This window comes from Megascapheus bottae, chromosome 2 (assembly GCF_031878675.1).
Source record: "Megascapheus bottae isolate mThoBot1 chromosome 2, mThoBot2.hap1, whole genome shotgun sequence".
NCBI classification, from domain to species: Eukaryota; Metazoa; Chordata; class Mammalia; order Rodentia; family Geomyidae; genus Megascapheus; species Megascapheus bottae.
In genome coordinates, this window is record NC_143510.1 from 77,348,794 (window position 1) to 77,364,280 (window position 15,487).

General features: G+C 40.5%; 1 long non-coding RNA gene across 3 annotated transcripts in view; it reads left to right on the plus strand.

The window, feature by feature from the left end:
- The window catches only part of LOC150067357 (uncharacterized), a 38,112-nt gene that overhangs the window by 9,922 nt on the left and 12,703 nt on the right, over positions 1-15,487 (plus strand). For all 3 annotated transcript variants that reach the window (XR_016534606.1, XR_016534607.1, XR_016534608.1), the window contains exons 2-3: positions 14,529-14,605; positions 14,802-14,938. This is a non-coding gene — a long non-coding RNA (uncharacterized LOC150067357). The remainder of the gene's footprint in view (positions 1-14,528; positions 14,606-14,801; positions 14,939-15,487) is intronic.

Genomic DNA, 15,487 nt, shown 5'->3' on the forward strand with positions numbered 1-15,487 from the left:
CCATCAAAATCCCAAAGACATTACTGAAATAGAAGATACAATCCAAAGGTTCATGTGGAACAAGAAAAGACCTACAATAGCCAAAACAATTTTTGGCAAAAAGAGCAATGCAGGTGATATTACAATACCAGACTTCAAACTCTACTATACAGCCATAATAACAAAAACAGCATGGTATTGGCACAAAATAGACCAGAAGATCAATGGAACAGAATAGAAGATCCAGAAATAGAACCAGATACCTATAGGCAACTTGTATTTGACAAAGGAGCCAAAGATATACAGTGGAACAAACACAGCCTATTTAATTATTGGTGCTGGCAAAACTGGGCAGCCACATGCAGAAAACTAAAAATTGACCCTAGCCTTTTGCCATGCACAAGTATTAACTCAAAATGGATCAAACACCTCAATGTCAGACCAGAAACTTTGAAACTGCCACATGATAGAGTTGGAGAGACATTGGAACTCATAGGCACAGGCAAAAGATTCCTAACAGAATCCCAGGGTCACAACAGATTGGAGAGAGACTCGATAAATGGGACTACCTAAAAATAAAAAGTTTCTGTACAGATAAAAACATAGTTGCAAAAATAGAGAGACAGCCAACCAACTGGGGAAAGATATTCACCAATAATACATCAGACAAATACTTAATATCCAGCATCTACATCAGACAAATACTTAATATCCAGCATCTACAGGGAACTCAAGAAACTAATCCCTCCCAAACCCAACAAACCATTCACTAAATGGGCAAAGGAACTAAAGAGAGACTTATCAAAAGAAGAGGTTAAAAATGGCAGAAAAGCATATGAGAAAATGCTCATCAGCCATGGTCATAAAGGAAATGCAAATAAAAACAACCCTAAGATACCACCTTACCCCAACAAGAATGGCCAAGATTTTGAACTCAGACAATGACAGATGCTGGAAGGGTTGTGGAGAAAAAGGAACCCTACTGCACTGCAGGTAGAATTGTAAGCTAGTTCAGCCACTCTGGAAAGCAGTGTGAAGGTTTCTTAAAAAACTGAAAATGGACCTTCCCTACCATCCTGCCATACCATTCCTGGGCATCTATCCTGAAAATCATAACCCTGCACTATTCACAATAGCCAGGCGATGGAAACAACCTAGATGCCCTATTACAGATGAATGGATACAGAAAGTGTGATTATATATATATATGTATATATATATATACACAATGGAATTCTACATAGCCAACAGACAAGATAAAATAATGACATTTGCAGGGAAGTGGATGAATCTACAGTGGATCATGCTGAGTGAGACAAGTCAAGACCAAAGGAACAAAAGGCGCATGATATCCTTAATATGTGGCTATTAGATCCAAACAGTACAAGAGTGAGGACTCAATATTTGCATACCCAATGCTATGGACATGGTACTAGAAATATAAATACAACTACATAGACATAAAAATTTATGACTCTATAGACATAATGTTTTATTACATAGATTTATATGTATATGACATGCAAACCTTCAGCCTAATTTTAATTATGTTCTAAAATCTAAGTGCCAGTGATTGTATATAGAGATTCCTTTCTTGAATACCTGTTTGTTAAACATGTCATTTGAAATATGATGTAAAAATCAATGTTAATAAATTCTTTAATAAAAAAATGCTGATGTCTGGCTCACACCCTCTGAGGTTCTGGCTTCTTTGGTAGAGAGTCAATAAGGTATTAGAGTTTAAACTTCCCTAGAAATGCCACAACCAAGACTAAGAACCATTGTTTGTCGTCCAGAGCAGTAGTTCTCAGACATAATGATAAGATACTGGCCCCAATCTCACCTCCAGTTTCTGTTGTAATAGGTCTGGAATAGGACTCTGTAGTTTATAGAGACAGAGACAGTGTGTATACACACACACAGAGACTGTGATGTCTGCATGACAAGAATGCCCAGAGATGTATTTTTCAGAATGATAATTGAATGGTACATGGTTGCAAATCAGCTTAAATGTTTCTTTCCTCATGAGCTTGCCTGTGATCTCTCTAAACAAACTTAAAAAAAATTAGCATCTAAACAGGCCTTTGAGAATTCTTTACACAATTACATTCTTCATTCTTTTCTAGTTACAAGATACTTGGAGTTACACTTGTTACACAGTACTAATAACTATTTTGTTATTTAATCACCTGACTGATTTTCCTTTAGCTGCCTCAAGTTGTATATGCTTTAATATATTTATATATTCTTATGCTTTGTGGGAAAAAGGTAAATAATATAGAAAAATAAAGGTGACTACCAAAGTGGGAGAGAACATGGCCCCTACATATCCTCTTTCTAAGGACTATGAGAGAGCATTTGTGGCAGTTGCATTTCTCTCTTTCTGTAGCATCTCTCAAATAAATAAATAAAGCAAAAGACTTTCACTTCCAGACAGTTGTCATAGCAACTTTTGACGAGTCAGAGAAGAAGAAATTCTCATATCTTAAGCCCTGACTCCAGAAAAACTAAAATGATACAAAGACTAAAAGGAACATTGAAGAATGATTTGCCAGATGTGATCAAATTGGATGTCTGTTATTCAGAATTCAACTAGAAATGTATATACTTTTCCTCCTGACATGTTTATGTGTCCTTTTATAGATTTCCAAATTCAACAGCAATAAACTAATAACAGCTACCATATATCACTTTCTACATGCCAGGCACATAGAAACATGTATTATGGGATTTTTTTAGTACTCCCAATAACACTATATAATTGTGGGACTATTTTTGTCCTGCTTTACACATGAGGAAATTGAGTATAGGTAGATGAAGCTATATAATTGGCCACTTTTCAAAACGTTCTCCATTTCCTCCTACATTGTTGAACTGTTTTCGACTGATCTGTAAATCCCTATGACTCCCACTCTTCTATAGCCAGATGATACCTTTGTTTCCTGTGGCTAAATGTTTTAGCTCTGGTGTCTCTCCTGCTCAGATTCCTCACATGTACTTCACACTCACACACATGACTATGACACTTTGATAAAGAATAGATATTTCAAAAGTAATAACATCTCAAACAGTTCCAGACTTCCATCTTTTTTTTCGGTTGTACATGGGGCTTGAACTCTGGGTCTGGGCACTATACCTGAGCTCTTCAGCTCAAGGCTAGCACTCTACCACTTGAGCCACAGTTCCAGTTCCAGACTTCTATCTTTTCTATGTTTATATGTTATTACTGTCTAATCCAGACACTTTGAACCCAAATCCCTAAAAGATCATAGTAGCTTAAGACATTATTCTAAAACTATGGTGTGAACTAACTGTAGTGTATATAAGGCCTGACATGGTCCACTTCCTACTTCTGGCTCCAGGTTCCTGCATTGTCCTCCATCATTCTGCTATACCCACACTGTTCATTCTTTCCCTCAGACATTTAGAGCTTTTAGGTGTTTATTTGGCTTTTTTCAATAAAGTGTAAAATATCTCAAGCTCCCCTCAGCTAATCTTCCTAGCTGGCTCTTTTTCACTCTTCAGGTTTCACCTCCAATAAAATCTACTTGGATATTATTCTCCACAATGGACTCTTTCTCTCAATCACATTTTTATTTTAAGAGTACATGCCAGTACTTACATTAACCACCTCCTTCCTACTAGTACAAACTCTACAGAGTTAGGGGAACTGTCTTTTACATTGCAACATTTCCAAGCTTAGGAGCATATAGGATATACTTAATAAAAACTCATTGAAGAAGAGAAGAAAGGGAGAAAATGTGACCCATTCAAGGCCAGGATCACATTCCAGAGTTGCATTCCTTGGACATCTCTCTTAATTACTTGCCTATTTGATGAAGTTCAAAATATGAGACTCCAAAATATGGCACCTTGGCATTTGAGAAAGAAGCAGGATGGCCACTTTTGTCCTCCCCTCAATATTTTCCCAGGAAGCAAGTCATGAAACCATCTCAGAAGTGCCTATCTCTAAGCCAAAAGGAATGTCCTTATATCTGAAGTCACAGGGACAGAGGGAAGAATCTGAACAGGCCTTGATTTCACTCGTGTGAATTTTATGAGATCTTATACATTTGTTTATACTTCTGTACATTTGCCTACTCTACATTAAAGCTAAGTACAAAAATGTACAGGTTTTCCTGTTCCTCTGGGTCTTCATTTCTGGAGATTCCCAGGTCATGTACAATGTAGTGCATGGATTTTTTGTTCTCTTGTTAAGCTCTTATCATAGGGGCCTCATTCATGAACCCTACAGAAATTTTGGCTTTTCAAGATGATTTCCAGTTTTATTTTGTTCAGACTCCCTAGACTAATATTCTCAGGAATTTAGACAGTTTCTGCTGACGCAATGGTAAATGTCCAGAGGTTCTATATGTTCAGGCTTTCTTTGCTCTCCATGCTTGCCCTTCTCTCTACCAATCCTACTCAACTTTCCCTAGCCTCCTGGCACAGGAGCATCCAGTCCTTGCCAAATCATCTAAGAGCCTGGAGCCTCTTCTTAAACCGAAAGTGTCTGATCCCCTGCTCAACACTGAAGACTCTGCTTCTCCTCCCCAAGCTGAATCTTTCCTTCCTTCTCCTCCCCTTTCATCTCCTTTTTCCTCATCTCCTGAAGCTCACACCCAATCCTGCACTGGTGGCTCACAGCCTCCAGCAGCCCTTGTATTTCCTCTGTGAGAGGTGGCAGGGGTGGACAGAGTTTTTCGTGCGCAGGCCCCCTTTTCAATGACCCATCTTTCCCACATCGAGAAGCGACTGGGATCTTACTCCCAAGACCCTAATAGTTATACCATAGAGTTTAAATACCTTGTTCAGACTTACGACCTCACTTGGCATGACTTGTATACAGTCCTGTCCTCTACCATTACCTCTGAGGAAAAGGAAAGGGTTTGGGTTGCAGCCCAGGCACATGCTGATGAAACCCACCGCCTGGACAATGGCTGTGCCCAGGGAAGAGCCCAAATGGAATTATGAAAATAATGCTCCTGGAAGGTTAGCAGAAACAGGATGGCAACCTGCCTGGTAGCTGGCCTCCAGAAGGCAGCCCACCATGCAGTCAGCTATGATAAACTAAAGGAGGTTACCCAGAGACCCACTGAAAACCCGGCCGAATTTCTCCATCGCCTTACAGTGGCACTCCAGCGTTATACTAAGCTGGACCTGGACTCAAAAGAAGATATAGTGGTCCTTAATACCCATTTCATTTCCCAATCAGCTCCAGATATTTAAAAAAAAGTTGAAAAAGGCTGAGGATGGCCCTCAAACCCCCCAAGCAGATCTGGTGAGCATGGCCTTTAAGGTTTTTAACAACCAGGAGAAACAGAAAAAAGCTGATAAGGCTGCCCAAAATAGGAAAAATTTCCAGCTCCTGGCTGCTGCCCTTCAGGCTCCCCGAAGAAGAGGTGCCCAATGCACACCACCCAGACCATGCTTTAAGTGTGGCAAGGAAGGCCACTGGGCAAGAGCTTGCCCTAATCTTCGACCACCATCTGGACCCTGCCAAAGTGTGGACAGCTGGGACAGTAGGGAGTCGACTACCCCTCCTCATCTCTACAAGATGGGCCAGTCCCTCCCATACCCCCCACACATGGGGAGAAGCCCAACTTATCCAAGATACTCAGCTTGGTAACAGAAGTATGATGCTGCCCAGGGCCGCTGGATCCCACAAGCCTCACGATGGAGGAGCCCAGGGTGTGTCTCCAGGTTGCAGGCAAGCTACTTGTATCCTTTCTTTTGGATATGGGAGCCAGTTATTCGTTGTTACCTGAGTATTTCAGCCTGTCTTTTCCCTCCCAGATCTCAGTGGTGGGTGTAGATGGCCTTCTTACTTGTTCTGTAACTACCCATGTAGAATGGATAACTTTCCTTTTTTACATTCCTTTTTAATCTTACCCCGCTGTCCCATATCCAAGGTTCCCTCAGCCCCTTAAAGCCCTTTTCCTTCTCCCCCAGTTTTGCCTGAGGATTAGTCTTTCCCAAGACCCTTAATCTGTCTGGTTTACATCCTAAGTGGACAGGCCCTCATCAGGTCCTGTTGACCGCTCCCACACAGTTTAGCTCAAGGGATAGCCCCAGTGGTTTCTTCTGTCAAGAGTGAAAAAGGCTCCGGCTCTTGCCCCTTCTATGATGCCAAGGTATCTTGCATCCTTGAAGAAAATGGCATCCCTGCCTCTCAAGACTTCTTTTGAATTTCATCCAAGGACACATATGCATGGAACTGTTACTGCTCCTTCTAGATGGACAACATCCCCACCTTCTACCCTCAATGTCGATGCCCCTTGTCAGCAGTAAGTAGCCAGAAAGAGTCGGCGCCCCTTTACAACTATCAGAAGGTGGAAATAGGTTCGCCTGGAAGAAATGACTTCTTCCCTTGGCTCTCTCTCCCTGCACCCTGGAAATCCCTGCCCAGCACCTGTAACCCTGGCAACTGCCATGCCTGGGGGCAGTGGGAGGTCCCCAAGTCTGAGGTATTTCCCCATCCTCTGGGATCACATCCACTTCCCCTGTGGCTATACCCCCCCCCATATAATCTCTCACTTCCCACCCTAAGCCCTCTTGCTCGCCTGACTCCATCTTGGGTGGCAGGAGTCTGCTCTTTCCTCACACAATAAACCCTCTTCTCCTGAACTGCGTGGAGTTTCTTTTCAGCAGACCTTACATTACCCAAGTCCCTTCCAAAACTGAGTGCTAGAGGAGGTGAAAGGAGACATGTGTGAAGGGATGGAACTGGAAAGGCTGTCCAACAGCTCCAAAGAGCGTCCTCTTGTATGTGCTTTCAGGTTTAGGGGTGAGGTGATTGTAAGGTTTGCTGGAAAGGAAACTGCCACATGATTCAGGCAGAAAAAAAGTCTATTGGGGAGAGAGCAAACTGTCAGCCTACACAAGATGGAGGCACACAGACAGAGGGGAAAGAAATGAGAAAAATAGGAGACTTAGGTTGAGCCAGATTACATAGGGAAAGGTAGGAGGTGGGACCACAGTGGGTGAGGAAATGATCTCAGTGGAAGTGATCTCAGGGGATGAGGAAGTGACCTCAGTGCCTGGGCTACTTTGCTGACTCAGCGAGGTGATTGACAGTCATGTGATTACTGGTTTCAGGCAGGTGAAGAGGAGGAGGAGAGGGGCTGTTCTCCCAGGCAAATCAAATGAAGCTAAGAAGAACTCTATATCTCAGCTTTTATTCCCTCAATGATTACAGGTGACTCTCACACTTGTAACCTTAGCTACTCAGGAGGATGAGATCTGATGAATCTGAAGCCAGTCCCTTGCAAAAACTCCATGAAACACCTTCAATTAAATAGCAAAAAGCTGGAAGTGAAGGTATAATTCAGTTGGTAGAGAGCCAATCTTGAGGGAAAATGCCAAGAAAGAGCTTGAGGCCTCAGTTCAAGCCTCACATAAAAAATAAAAAAGAAAGGAAGAAAAGAATAAGGAAAAGGAAAGGAGGGAAAGGAAGAGGGAGAGGGGAAGAGGAGGAGGACTAGGAGGAGGAAGATTTCAAGCCATTCTCTATCACATTAGAATTAAGTGATTGTCTTCAAGCAAAGAACATTATTTAAACCATTAGCTTTAGGGGTTACATTTAAGAAAGAGCCCATTGTGTCTCATCCTTGCACAATAAAATTGTGCCTAAGCAACTTATGAAGAAGGAAGATAGGAGGATGACAACACAAGATGACAGGAAACCTGGACATTAGAACAGAACATGTGATCTAATCCATTAATAGGTGTTTTCACAGATGATCCTTCTACACTGACCCTAAGTTGGTTGTATAGTTCAGGCAGTTGCAAAAGAAGGGAAGATGATGTAAGGATATCTTTCTGTGTGGAATATAGTGTTCAATATTCTACAAGTTTCCAAAGAGTTTGAATCTCAAATTTCTCACTCTACTTCTGGCACCCCAAGGAAGCATGCCAAGGCCTGAGAGAAATAAATTATTATAATTTGCATGTTAGTTGGCTTTCCGTGGGGTTGGCTCCTGAGCCTTTTAAATGTCAAGGATTTTAGCATTAAAATACTTAGCTTTCAACACCCCAGAAACTCACAATGCTAATGTTTTTGTTTTGTATTTTAACTAACAATTCTCTGGCTGAAGGCTTTCATCTTTGAACCACTTAAATTTCTAATAAGTAAAAACTTGCAGGGGGTTTGCAGAGTTTGGCCATAATGATAGGCTAGAAATTCATTTTACTCTTGACCTTCATATTGACTTAGTGTAACCTTGCAGAGATGATTTATCTTCATGCAAGTTCCATGGTTTTTTCCATTATAGAACATAAAAATATATGTATTTGAGATTTAGGCACTGGAGAAAATGTACAATTCCAGTGGTTATTTGTAGATGTCCTTTTTATCACATCCAATTATGTAAATGCTATTTTTAAACATCTTTCTAATTCTGTACTGTATGATTTCAAAGCTTTATACCAAGAAAACAAAATTTAATTTGATACTCTGTCAAAGTCTAATATTATGTCTGCAGTTTCTTTTCAATTATTAGAGTGAAAGTGCTTTAGTAAATTGAAGTAATAAAATCTCCAGAGCTAATTTTGTTTCTTCTTCTCTATAGACCCATCTGCTTTTCTCTGAAAACTTTTATTATTTGATGCTTTGCTCTCATGCCTCTGCCCTTGGATCCACAAATACCACAATTTTATTTGAAAAGGTATTTCATATAAAGAACTTAGACACCAAAAATATTTAGATTATATAATTTCACAAGTAAACAAAAACTGAAAACTAAAATTACATACCTCCCCCCAGTCGTTTCATAAATACTAAAATTTGAACTGGTAAATATTTCAAAATGGAAGTTTTCAGTATTGATAGCTGAGGCATAAAGACCCAGTTCTTCATATATTGCTAGTGGGAGCAATAATTTGTAAGATCTTTGTGAGGAACAATTTGGAAAGAGTTTTTTATTTTATTAGATATTTTTTCCCAGTCCTGGGCTTGCGCTCAATGCCTGAGCATTGTCTTTGGACTTTCTCAAGGCTAGTGCTCTCAGCATCACTTTTGGCTTTTTTCTATGTATGTGGTACCGAGGAATCGAACCCAGGTCTATGTGCATGCTAGGCAAGCACTCTACCACTAGGCCAAATTCCCGGTCCCAAAAGATTTTTTAAAATAGGTTTAAAGTTTTACTTGAGCAGCAAAATAGTGCAAAAAGATACCAACAGACATAAGAAGTCAAATACCAATTGGAATGTGAAGTCACTGAAACATTTACAAACTCATAATGGGGAAACTCACAGTGGGGATGTAATCTGGCATAAGCATTTTGGAAATAGAAAGTGACATCATCTGGTCAGGCTGATGATGTGCATATCTTTCGACCCAGTGTTTCTAGTACTGGACATGTATTCAATACAAACTCTTGCAGATGTGTTTATATCCACACTGCTGTAAGAACAAGAAAGTAGAAACAATCCCAACTGTCCATCAACAGTGAAGAAAAATAAACACAGCAATGACAATGGATGAATTCTAGCTACACACAGTGATATGGACCAATATGTTCTTGCAAGTTTGGAATGATATGTACAATATTATTCTCAAGGGTACTAAGGTATGCTAGTCTGAAACAGCCCAGATATGCACTCAAAACCTTCTCAACCAACAGCTGGGTGCAGTAGTACATGCCTGTCATTATAGCTACATAGAAGATGGAGAGAAGACTGGTCAAGGACCCTATTGGGCAGAAAAATTCTCAAGACTCCATCTCACAGGAAGTAGCTGAGTGCGGTGGCTTCTCTGTCATCTCAATTATAACAGAAAGTGTAAAACAGATAGATCTCAGTCTAGGTGCTGATTCAGGCCAAAAGTAAGAAACTAGCCAGTCACTGGTGGCTTACGCCAGTAATCCTAAGCTATTCAGGAGGATGTGATCTGAAGATGGTAGTTCAAAGCCAGCTGGGAAGGGGCAGAAAAGCCTGTGAGACTATTATCTCCAATAAACTACTCAGAAAAAGCCTGAAATGGAGCTGTGGCTCAAGTGGTAGAGCCTAAGAAGCTCAGGAATGTTGCCCAAGCCCTGAGTTCAAGCTCTAGGACTAGCAAAAAAAAAAATGAGAACCAGTGCAAGAAAGAGCTGGAGGGATAGCTCAGGGTAAAGCACCTGCTTAGCAGGTATGCATCCCTGAGTTCAAACACTGATATTGCCAAACAACTCCTCTCTCACCTATAAACAAAAAAAAAAAAAAGAAAAAAAAAAAGGAAAAGAGACAACTCAGTAGTGAGAACTTCAGTGTTGAATTCCTTGCCTTTAATGATTGACATGCCAGCATCTGGAGCAAATATGACTTTCCACTCATCATCCTGGAAGCCAGGCTTCACTTCCTTTTCCTTTTTAGATTGTCCACCCCTTTCCCACTCACTATTTAAATCCACATCCTTCAATGTCACCATAAGTGCCATCCTACAATAAAAAAATATTAAAAAAAAATAAGTGCCATCCTGTCTCTCTGTCTCTCTGTCATTTGCTATTAATACAACTTGATGGCAAGTTTGGGAAAATGGGATTTATTGTCTAGTTTTATGATCTCTCATTTTACACATTTACTTTCTTTTCTTCTCTCTAGAATTACCTTGGATGGAATTTGAAGACAAAGCCCATGTCATAATTATTTGTATATTCTGTAGCTCTGTTGACAGTGCTCTGTGGAACCGACGGGTCAACATTTTTACAGAATGACTAATAGATATTTCCCAGCTTGGCAGTAAGGGGAAGGAAATGGAGATGAATAAAAAGCTACAACTTAAATGATAAGAAGAGGTGTTGGCCATTTGATGGATGCAAATAGTTTGGTCACGAACACATAGTGAAAGCATAATAAATGGAAAGTTTTTGCACAAAGTCAAAGTGGGCAAAGCAAGGAGATAAACCCCAAAACAAAGAATGGGACTGTGGAAACAAGTCCTGAATGTACCAGAACAACTATGGTAGAAAGGTGAGGAGAGGCTCAGTGACCCGACTGATCAATGTAGCCATGAGCTGAGTAGGAAGGTTTGAGCCACTCACAGTGGGAAGGGATTAGGGTGACTCTTGGAAACAATCTCTTCTTGTCTACAGGAGCTTGTGGGTCCTGGGAGAATGTCCTCCAGGAAATGTCTCTTCTGAGATTATGACATCCAATTTTATATTTCCAGTTCTAAGGTTTCTCTTCTCCCTTGAACTCGAGATTTATACCTTTATTATCGTCACGCATTTCCAACTTGACAGTTGGGAATTGAGCTTTTATGCCTCTCCCTCCTAATCACCCCATTTTACCTTGTTTGTCTTGATGTTGTTAGTCCTGGGGCTTGAACTCAGGGCCTGGGCATTGTTCTTTAGCTTCTTTTGCTCAAGGCTAGTGTTCTACCACTTGAGCCACAGCTCTACATCTGGCTTTTTTTTTTGGGGGGGGGCGTGTATTTTATTGTAGTTAAGAGACTTACAGACTTTTGTACCTGAGCTGGTTTTGAACCACAGTCCTTATTTAAATCTCCTGAGTAGCTAAGGATTACAGTTGTGAACCATTGGCACCTGGCTTTCACCGTTATTTTATTTTTCATTACTCTACATATTGTCAGGCCAAAATCCTTGCATCAGCATTGCCTACAGTTTTTTCTTCTACCTCCAGTCTATCAGCAAGTTTGGCCAGCTCTACTATAGAAATATGTTCTGATTCTGAAAGGTCGAATCATTCCAAGGCTTCTTATATCCTAGACAAGTACTCAACCACTGAACTATAATCTCCGTCACCTGGCCTCCTCTTTATTAATCTCATTTAATCTCTAGTCAAATGACACTGTCAGTAGAGGTCCCTACATAAAATAGCATCCTATATGTCTCTTCCATTGTTCTCAAGCCCTTTGTCCAACTTAATCTTTAAAGGCCTCATCCCAGCTGATATATCCCTTTTATGTTCTGTCATTACCTTGTTCTTTCCATAAGAATGGAGGCTGAAAAGAGAGAGAGAGTGTCTGTCCCCCTGCCAGATCCCAGTTCCCTGGAACAGTAGCTGACATACAATAGGCATTTGTCTTAGTTGAACTGTTTTTCATGTGACTATAAACAATTTAAAGGAGGAATGATTTCTTTTGCTCAGGCTTTCAGAGGTTTCAGGCCCTAGTTCTTAGCTCTGTTAATTCTGGACTCATAATAACACTGACATTTGAAGGCCAAAAGTGGCCACAAAGGCTACTCTTCTTACGTGGACAGGAAGCAGAGAGGGAAAGGAGCCAAGGCTTAGGTCTAGCCTTCAGAGGCTTGGCATCATTGACCTAAAACTCCAGTTAGACTCAGCTCCTAAAGTTTCCAGGTCCTCCCCAAATGGTACCTCCAGCAGAGGGCCAATTTTCCTCACATGAGCCTGTGGAGAACATTTCGTATTTCAGCCATAATGGCACTCAATACGTATCTGCTGAATGAACAGATAAGTGGTTTTTACCTATTCTCAGCAAGTGACAAAAAGTAGTAAAAGAGACTATGATGTAGCTGACTAATTTCTGGATAAGTAAAAGTAAGGAGGTGAGATGAACCCAGTTGCATGGGGTCTTTTGTTCATTATCAAAAACTCATGTAACACCAAAAAAAGAAATAGAGAAGAGAATAAAGGCCACAATCCCATAATGATCACTCTTGATATTAGAAAGTTTCATTCACATTGTTACATAGGTATTCAATCTTCTCTAAAAGGCAAGACAGAAACAAAAATACATGAAAGCACAGGGTGAAGGATGATCCTGAGGATCTAGAATGAAGGTATTTGCATGTGTCATTTTTTTGGTAATAAAAAGACCTGGACCAAACCCATAATATTTACAGAGTTAATCAACCCATCTAGTATAGCTTAACTTTATGATAAACTACATTATCCAAGGACTGGGCTAGAATTCTTGTTGGTATCGGTAGTGTGGGTTTTAGATCTATAGATATTCCTCTTGTAATAGAAGGGCTAGATTTAACTTTCTCTTTTGGTTACTGCTGAATCTAGACATTTAGAATGATCTAAAAAATATACAAATCTTATTTTTCTCTTTCTTCAGAATTTGTGGCTGCTTGTGATTGCCATTTATTAATTCGGATAGTGAGTTTTCTGAACTAATTTTGTATGGGCTGTGTTCCTTGTTGATGTAGCTGTATCTCAAATAATTTAGCTCCAAGTTTGGCTAACAGAAATTTCGTTGACTGCCCAGAACCAGTGAATCTCCTAGTCTTTCGGGGGGGGGGCTCTGTATGCATGTGGGAGCACGCTTTCAACACAGAGAGTCAGGCTACAGCTCTGTCTTAGCCTTTTCTTTGTTTGTCCAAAATCTCAATACAGAAAGTGGGTGCTCCTAGCTATGCAGAGGGCTGAGATCTGAGAATTACCATTTAAAATCAGCCTGAGCAAGAGAATCTGTGAAACTCTTGCCTTCAATTAATTAGCAAAAAGCTGGAAGTGGAGCTGTGGCCCAACTGGCAATGTGCTGGTCTTAAACAAAAAAGAAGGATAGCACTCAATACCTGACTTCAAGCCCCAGTACTGGCAAGGACACACACACACACACACACACACACACACACACACACACACACAGTCTCAAGCCAAAGATGGAGGTCACCAAACCCTCTTTGTGTTCTTTAAGCTTTCCTTCAGCATGCTCACAGCCCTGGTTATATGCACAGCCCAATGTCCTGCTAATTGGAATGGGCAAAACAGTTTTAGCTATTGTTCTGATATTAGACTATACCTACCAGTGCTACTTGTTGGACACATGTGATTTCCTGTTTTCCGGTTGTTAAAAGTCAGTTGCTTTCCTTTCCTATGTCTGCCCTAACAAAGTTGGCATGAAGGTCTCATGCCTCTCAAGGACTTGTCTTCAGTTGCTTATATTCTAGGGCTCACAGGGATACCTGCTAACCTGGTTATGCTGTAATGTCCATGGATTTTGTTGTTTTGTTTTGTTTTGTACTTATTTTGGTTAGGGCACGTTCTTCGCACTATTCTTCCAACATTATTTCTGTCTTCCAAATCCATGTCTCCACTCTGAGCCTAGGTTGAAGGGGCAAAACATTCAAGGGAAATGTAACAGAATTATCGTGACACCAGAGTATATTCAAATCTCTGTTTTCATCACACATCTGTTAGCATTGCTTGGCCCAAATTAGTCACAAAACCAGGTACCACATCAATATCTACACAAAAGACAACAATTCTTCTGAGGGGAAGAAGTGCAAAATCATGCAAAGAACATAAATACAAGGAGCAATGAGGGACTGGAAACATCACAGCTGCATTCCACAGCAACCATGTCTGACCCAGACACCTTTTGTAAAGCATGCTAAGTTACTTTCCAGAAATTGCTGGTCATCACCTTCCCAGATAGCGTTCATCATACAACCTCTTGATGGTCAATAAGCTTAAATAACTGCTCCATTTAGTTAGTTAAAAAAATCCTTAATGGCAGTTTAATGTTTAGATCACACTTCTATTTCTGTATATCACACTTCTACTTTCATGAGGCTTAATGCTCCTCTTTTATTTTTTTCTTCTCTCTTCTTTCTTTCCTTTTTTAAATTTAGGGGTCTACTCACATAGCCCAGATCGACTTCAAACGTGCAGTCCTCTTGCCTCAGCCTTCCAAATACTGAATTTACAGGTATGTGCCACTACAACTAGCCTTAATACTTGTTCATTATTTTATTAGTCATTTGTTGTTCTTTAATGTATCTGCTCGTGATTTCTATCCATTTCTCTTGTGGCAGATGGTGTTTTTCTTATTTATTTGTAAGACCTCATTCCATATTGAGGATTTTAATATATTTGCTCTAATTTGTCATTTCTCTTTTGCATAGGTGTTAGTGAGCTTTCCATTACTGTAATAAATATCTGAGGAAAATCAGTTTATGGAGAAAAAAATGTCTGGCTCAGCTTCAGAGGTTTTGTCCAATGGTCTGGCCCTGTTGTTTTAGGACCTGTGTAGTACCTCAAGGTAGGAGCATATGGCATGGGAATGGAAGTCTGTTGACCTTACATCTGGGTATAAAAAAGAAGGGAAGGGACAAAGTCCCAATATCTCCTTCAAGGGCACATTTCCAGTGGCCAGAAGGCTCCCTACCACCACGAGTAGTCCTATACTAGTGCGATAGCCTTTAACAGTGCTGGTGGCTCACACCCATAATCCTACCTACTCAGGAGGCTGAGATCTGAGCATGCAAGTTCAAAGCCAGTCTGGGCATAAAAGTCCATGAGACTCTTATATCCAATTACCCACTAGAAAACCCGATGTGGTGCTGTGGCTCAAGAGGTAGAGCAGTAACTTTGAGCTGAAGAGCTCAGGAACATGACCCAGGCCCAGAGCTCAAGCACCAGGACCAGAAAAAAAAAGAAGAGTGGACTTTGGGACATTCTGAATTCAAACTGTAACATTTTATCTAATTATGCATAGCAAATCACTTTAAAACTCAGTGTTCTATGCCAAAGACAGCTACTATTGCTGATGTGTCTGGAGGTCAGCAGGAGTATCTGATAACCAGCTTAG